Below are 7824 nucleotides of genomic sequence, written 5' to 3' on the forward strand. Positions count from 1 at the left end.
CGGAGGGGGCGGCGTTCGCGGGGGAGGCGGGGCTCGGGGGGAGGCGGTGCTCGAGGGGGAGGAAGGGGAGAGGGAGGCGGCGGGGCCGCGTGGGCGGCTGCGGCGGACGAAGACGGAGGATGGCGGGGGCGCGTGGGCGGCTGCGGCGGCGGCGGCGGATGGCGGTGGTCGATCGAGGGGAATCTGGCGAGGGAGGGAGGGAGGACACAGTGCGAGGGCAGTAGGTGGAGTGGGGGGAGGGTTCTAATGGCGCACCACCCCCTCGTGCGCCATAAGTACCACTATTCTAATGGCGCACCACCCCTCGGTGCGCCATTAGAATTTTGTTTTAATCTAGCCCACTAGCCCTATCTACAACCTAACCCTATCTACAACAGAAGCCCCCCACTAGCCCGACTGGTCAGCACGCAACACACACACCAGGAGGTCCTGGGTTTGATTCCCAGGCTCCTCAATATTTTTTTATGCATTTTAAATGTTGTTTGATATTTATTTGTGTTTAAATATGTTCAAACTTGTTTAAATCATAACAGTAATATTTTTTTATAAAAACAGTAATAATTTTTTAAAAAATATGTTCAAATTTGTTACTTGAAAATATCATCATCGGCGGCGGTGGAACGGGGGAGGGTGCGGGGGGTGCCCGTTGGCGGCGGTGGAGCGGGGGAGGGTGCGGGGGGCCGGGTGCTCGTCGGCGGCGGTGGAGTGGGGGAGGGTTGCGGTGGGTCATCGGCGGTGGTGGAGCTAGTGGGGGAGGGTGCGGGTGGGACCGAGATGGAGGGGGATCGAGATCAAGATGGAGGGGGGAATCGAGATCAAGATGGAGATCGAGATCAAGTGTCCTCATGAATTCAAAAAGTGCCCATGAAATTTAAAAATATTCATGATATCAAAAAGTGCCCATGAAATACAATCGAGAAATGAAGACTACGATTTAAATACAATCGATCTTAGCTAGCTATCTGTTCACAATCTTCTTGCCCTTCTTTTTCACAAATGGAGTTCTTCTGTGGAACGGACGTCCTTTAGGTAGGGTGGTCCTGCTTCTTCTTGTGGTGTGTGCTGCTACTTCATCGTCGTCGTCATGTTTGATCTTTGGGTCGCCGTACTTGTCGAAGTCTTGCTCATTGGCTACTCCATCCATTCCGATGATCTTCCTTTTGCCTCTCCTCACGACAACACGACTGGGCTTTGACAGGTCGGTAATGAAGAAGCATTGGTCCACTTGGGAAGCCAGTACCCATGGCTCATTTTTCGCGGTGACGTTTGCGCCCGCGGTCTTGGAATTGGCTTCGGGTATAACCATGGTGGTGAAATACCGGTCTTCTTTTAGGACGCTCTTGGCCCATCTGACACGGAACATCGGGACCTTCTCTCCAGCGTAGCTCAGCTCCCAGATCTCCTCGATCCTTCCGTAGTATCTGTCCTTGTCATTACCGGTGTAGGATTCCATTGTTACCCCGGAGTTCTGATAACCATCGCTCTTCATGTCCTTGTTCTCGGTGTAGAATGTGTAGCCGTTGATATCGTATGCCTCATAGGTCATTAGGTTGTGCTCGGCGCCCTGTGACAAGGCGAATATGAGTTGTTCTTCCGCGGAAGAATCCTCATGTAAAGGGTACGACAGAAGCTTCTGCTTGAACCAACGCATGAAACATGAGTTGTGCTCTTTGAGTATATCTCCGTCCGTCCTCTGTTGGCCTCGGTCATTGTACGTCTTCTCAATAAAGGTTTTGTGCTCTACCACCCAAGGATCGACCACGTCTATGTGTTGTAGCGCGACTAGGTTTGCTCTTTCAAAGTCGGCGAGTCGACCGTCGAAGTCGACATGCATTTCGCGGCGACCCCCACGGTGACCCCATCCAGCGAGCCTACCGAGGTGCCTGTTGACGGGCAGACCAACGGGGTTCTCGATGCCTAGATAATTCGTGCAGTAGGAGATGCACTCTTCGGTCAGAAAGCCCCTGGCTATACTTCCCTCTAGACGTGACATGTTGCGAACGTATCCTTTGATGACACCATTCATCCTTTCGAACGGCATCATGCTGTGCAGGAACGTCGGCCCGAGTTGGATGATATCCTCCACGATATGGACCAGCAGATGCACCATAACATCGAAGAATGCGGGCGGGAAGTACATCTCAAGCTCGCAAAGTATCACCATGATCTCTTCCTGTAGCCTTCTGAGTTGCCTCACGCCAATCGACTTCCGAGAGATGACGTCGAAAAAGTTGCATAGGCTAAATAGTGTTTCACGGACGTGCGCGTCCATGATCCCACGGATTGCAACTGGAAGTATCTGCGTCATCAGCATGTGACAGTCATGAGACTTCATCCCGCTGAACTTCTGCTTCGCTGGGTAAATGTATCTGCTTATCTTCCCCGCGTAACCGTAAGGAAGTTTTACTCCTACGAGGTAGGTGAAAAACTGCTCGATCTCCTCCTGACTTAGAGTGAAGCACGCGGGAGGGTAGTCACTTCCGGTCTTCTTGGCCTTTTTGCCTTTGCGACGATTTTCTGTGTCCTGCTTCGCCTCATCATCATCATCATCATCATCATCATCATCATCATCATCATCATCATCATCATCATCATCATCATCATCATCATTAGCGTGAATCTCCTGCCTGATGCCCATTGATTTCAAGTCTGCCCTTGCTTTCGGCCCATCTTTGGTCCTCTCTGGCATGTTGAGTAGGGTACCAAGCAGACTCTCGCACACGTTCTTGGTGATATGCATGGCATCAAGGTTGTGAGGCACACGGTGGATCTTCCAGTACGGCAAGTCCCAGAAAACAGACCTCGTTTTCCATACCTTCAGCAGCGGCTCTGGCGCCTTTCGCTTCTTTCCCGGCTCTGGCGCCTTTTGCTTCTTTCCCGGCAGTGGGCAATCTTTCCAATTTTTCAACAGCTCGTCTATTTCCTCGCCGCTCCTCGTACGTGGGCGTATTCGGGGTTCAGTTTCACCATCGAACAGATCCTTGCGTTTCCTCCACGGGTCATCATCGCGAAGCCACCTTCGATGTCCCATGAACACGGTTTTCGAAGACCCGGGATCTCTATCTAGCTGGCGATACGTTGTGTCATCCATGCACCTTACGCATCCAGAAAATCCATGGACTACCTGCCCTGCGAGATATCCGTAACCGAGATAGTCATGCACCGTCGTGAGTAGTGCGGCTCTCATAGGGAAATATTCTTTCTCTGCGGTGTCCCACGTATTGGCTGGCATTTTCCACAGCGTGTCTAGCTCCTCTTTCAGCAGCCCCAGATACAGATTGATGTTGTTCCCTGGTTGTTTCGGCCCTTCAATTAGCATACTCATGTGAATGTACTTCCTCTTCATGCATAACCAGGGGGGAAGGTTGTACATCCACACAAACACAGGCCAGGTGCTATGTGTGCTTCTCTGGCTGCCAAATGGATTGACTCCATCGGTGCTCGCGCCCAGCACGATGTTCCTTGGATCCTTCCCAAATTCTGGGTATTCGAAGTTCAACGCTTGCCACTGGCTCGCATCCTTAGGGTGACTCAGCATCTTGTCTTTTTTATTTATCTCCGGATCATTTCCGTCATCTTCCCGCTTCTTCTCCTCCCTATCCGCGTGCCAACGCAGGAGCTTTGCTACCTTAGGGTCTGCGAAATACCGCTGCAGACGAGGAGTGATCGAAAAGTACCACACCGATTTTCGAGGAGCTTTCTTCCTCTTCTTGTATTGAGTGACGCCGCACACCGGACATATGGTAGACTCCGCGTGCTCGTCCCGATAAATGATGCAATTGTTCATGCACACATGGTATTTCACATGCGGTAAATCCAGAGGACACACGATTTTCTTCGCCTCCTCGAAACTGGTCGGGCACTTGTTCCCCTTGGGAAGACATTCGTGCCAGAATGACATGTTCTCGTCGAAGCATGCGTCGGTCATTTTGTGTTTTACCTTCATCTCCAGAGCCATGAGCGTTACTTTCAGGCGGGTATCCTCGGGCCTGCATCCTTCATACAATGGAGTAACCGCGTCTATCTCCAGTTGATCCAGCTTGGCTTTCTCTCGGGCGGCAGCTCTTGCGTTATCCGTCTGCTTGAGAAGCAGCTCTTGAATATGAGGGTCCTGCACCCAGCCTCCATCGTCGTCTGCTCCGGCATCTTCATCTTCATGATCATGCCCTTCGTCTTGATCTTCCTCATCATCATGTATGACATCTTCTACATGATGACTGTGTACAGCATCACCGTCGTGATCATGTCCTGGAGATTCTTCGTCTTCTCGCCCGCCCTCGCCGCGGTGGTACTTGTCTTGTTGCCCTTCCTCATTTCTTGCCCGGCCCCCATGGACGACTTCATAGTCATCTTCATCACCTTGCCACTGATAGCCATCCATGAAACCATGCAAGAGCAGGTGGTCCCGCACCTGCCCGGAATCCGGGTCCGCAATAAGGCTCTTCAGCTTGCATCTTCGACACGGACATCTTATCTCCGTCTCGTTCTTTTGAAGCATCTCGGCCTTCGTGGAGCTCAAAAACCTATTCACGATGCCTTCAGTCATCGTGCGGACCATGGTCGCCTGCGGGGTAGAGCAAAACGATATTTTAGAACCAAGAAAAAATTTGGCATGACCTTCCCTAAAAATAGGACCAAAAAGAATGCATAGTGCCAAAATTCTCGCCGAAACGGAAATGAATCAAAACATTCCGGCAAAATATTGGCAACTATCGCATTTCAAATACCGGTACCTTTAAACACAAACATATATGCAACACCACAAACACATGCAACACCACAAACATACATAGATCTAGCTAGGCCACAAAAAGTGCATGTGCACATTGTTGGAGCGAGTTAGGGAGAAAAAAAGTAGATCTACATCATGAAGATAGCTTTCCCCTTACTTACCTATCAAAAAAGGTAATTTCACCACTTAATTTTGATGAATCTATAGTGGAAATGAGGTGAGGAGGAGGACGCAACCGAAAGCTTGAAGAAGGAGGTGGAGGGAATGAAGTGGGGAAAGTGAGTGGGTAGGTGTGGGGCTGTCCAAAATATCTTGTTGGGGTCCGAGGTTACTAATGGCGCACCACCAGCAAATGCGCCATTAGTAACCCTGGTTACTAATGGCGCACCTGCAGGTGGTGCGCCATTAGTAGTTTTGCAAAAAAGTAAAAATAAATAAATATATATACTAATGGCGCACCGGGTAATAGTGCGCCATTACTAGTTTAAACTAGTAATGGCGCACTCTGAAACGGTGCGCCATTAGTAGTTTTGCAAAAAAAAGAATAAAAAAAATTACAGTAATGGCGCACTGTCTGCCTGATGCGCCATTACTAGTTAGAACTAGTAATGGCACACTTCGACCTGATGCGCCATTAGTTTGTATGAAAAAATAGAAAAAAAATTAATACTAGTGGCGCACCCTGTTTCTGGTGCGTCATTAGTGTCTTCCACACTAATGACGCATCACCAACCGGTGTGCCATTAGTATATAGTAGTGGCGCACTGCTTCTATGGTTCGCCATTAGTATCAATCCTATCTATAGCCCTTTTCCTAGTAGTGCAACCTCGACAACGAGCCATGGCACCCAGGCAATGTCACGCCAAAATACCTCTACGGAGCCGCCATCTACAATAGCGTCCCCTCCAAAAAGAGCCGCTACGACATATCGATCATTCCCGCCGCCAGATCAACGCAGCCGCCTATCATCAACGCTATTGAAACATACACTGTTGTAACCACCACCAAGCTTGGCACCGACTCCCTGGATGGTACGTTTTATTCAGATGCAAAAAATCAATTTAGCTACTTTTCAGTCAGCTGAAATTTCACTTTTGGGTCTGTCAAATTTGTGACCATTGGATTTTTCTGTAAGATCCGCGCTGCGTTTTTTTTCTGACCTGTGTTGTCTGTTGTGTGGGCTTCTCTTGTTTTTTGACTGACCCCTTGGGTCAATCGATGTCATTTCTGGGCCGGAGCCCATTAACTCTGCAGTCCAGCCCTCTTCTCTCTCCCTTGATTTTTTAAATACTTTTATGTTTTTATGTGCTTTTGCTTTTGTTTTTCTGATTCCCTTTGTTAGTTGGTTTTATTTCTATTTTGTGGATATTTTTTGATTTATTTATGTTTTCTGTTTCTATGGGTTTTTCTTTTCCCCATTTTCTTTCCTGGTTATTTTTGTTTTTTGTGGGTTTTTGGCTAAGTGTAATTATATATAAAAAATACTATATAATATGTGTCAAAATTTTATGATTATATGTACACTAAAAATGCGCAACTTCTGTACTAATAGTTTGCAGAGTAATACATTATTTGTTTTATTAATTTCAGTTCCTTTCTTCTTTAATGGGAAAGCAATGACACTAATTCATTGTTTCTTAAAAAACTTCATTATTTTAATTTTGTTCAAGTTTTTATTTCATTTTCTTTATTCTTCAAGGGTAATATCAATACCTCTAATTCATTCCTACTTAGGATATTTTTTTTGTGAAATTTCATTGTTTGTGCTTATTTTTGCATATTATAAAAAAGCGCAATTCTATTCAAACCGTGTGCAAATGTTATCATTATTGTTTTTCTTTACTTTTTTTCTTCTTAAAAGGTTAATACGGATACCACTAGTTCATTATTTTGATCCGGAGAAGTAGAGAAACCATGGATCAAATACCAATGCCACTAATTCATTATTTCTTTAGATAATTTTGTTTTGCGACAAATTTCACTATTATGTGTTTATTCTTGCATATTATAGCAAATAGCAATTTATGTGCAGATTTTGTCATTCTTTTATAGAGTTGTTTATATGATTTTCTTTCTATTTAAGGGTATTTTTGCTTCACTTTTTTATTTCTGTTTTTTGTTTCTATGGGTTTTTATTTTTCCCATTTCCTTTCCTTTATTGGTTATTATTGTTTTTTGTGGGTTTTTGACTGAGTCTAATTTTATACAAACAAATACTATATAATATGTGCCAAAATTTCATGATTATATCATTATTTTTGCATAATACGATAAAGTGTAATTTCGGTGCAAAGTTATGCGCAAGTTTTTTTTGTGTTTCTTCTTAAAGGAAATACATTATTTCAGTTACACTATAGAAATTATAGTAGGATTTCTCGCAGATTTCTCCCACTCACTTCCCACCATTTCCTCGCCAATTTCTCATGCCCTTTTTCACATGCCATATCGCACATGGGCGTATGATTATTGCAAAGAAGCACAATTTTTATGTATATTTCGTGCAAATTTTGACATTGTTTGTTTCAGATCATTTTTCCATTTTTTTTGTTCTTAAATGGTACTCCCTCTGTAAACTAATATAAGAGCGTTTAGATTACTACTTTAGTATTCTAAATGCTCTTATATTAGTTTACAGAGGGAGTAATACCAATGCCGACCATTCATTCTTCCTTAGGAAATTTAATTCTTTCTTTTATGGGTATTTTTGCTTCATTTTTTTATATTTTGCTTTCTGTTCCTATGCATTTCTCTTTTCCCTTTTTTTCTTTCCTTTATTTGTTATTTTTTGTTTTTTGTGGGTTTTTCGCTGAGTGTAACTATATACAAACAAATACTATATAATATGTGTCAAAATTTCATCATTATATGATTATTGTTACATATTACGATAATGTGCAATTTCGGTGCAAAGTTGTGTGTAAGTTTTTTTTTAAGTCTTCTTCTTAAAGGGAGTACATTATTTTAGTTACACTATGCGTAAATTATAGGAGAATGCGAAAAATGCATTATTATATGCTTATTCTCTGCATATTTCAAAAAGTGCAATTTCAGTACAAATTGTGTGCAAGATTTGAAAGTTTTTTCTTTTGCAT

The sequence above is a fragment of the Triticum aestivum genome, chromosome 1A, assembly GCF_018294505.1.
Source record: "Triticum aestivum cultivar Chinese Spring chromosome 1A, IWGSC CS RefSeq v2.1, whole genome shotgun sequence".
Lineage (NCBI taxonomy): Eukaryota > Viridiplantae > Streptophyta > Magnoliopsida > Poales > Poaceae > Triticum > Triticum aestivum.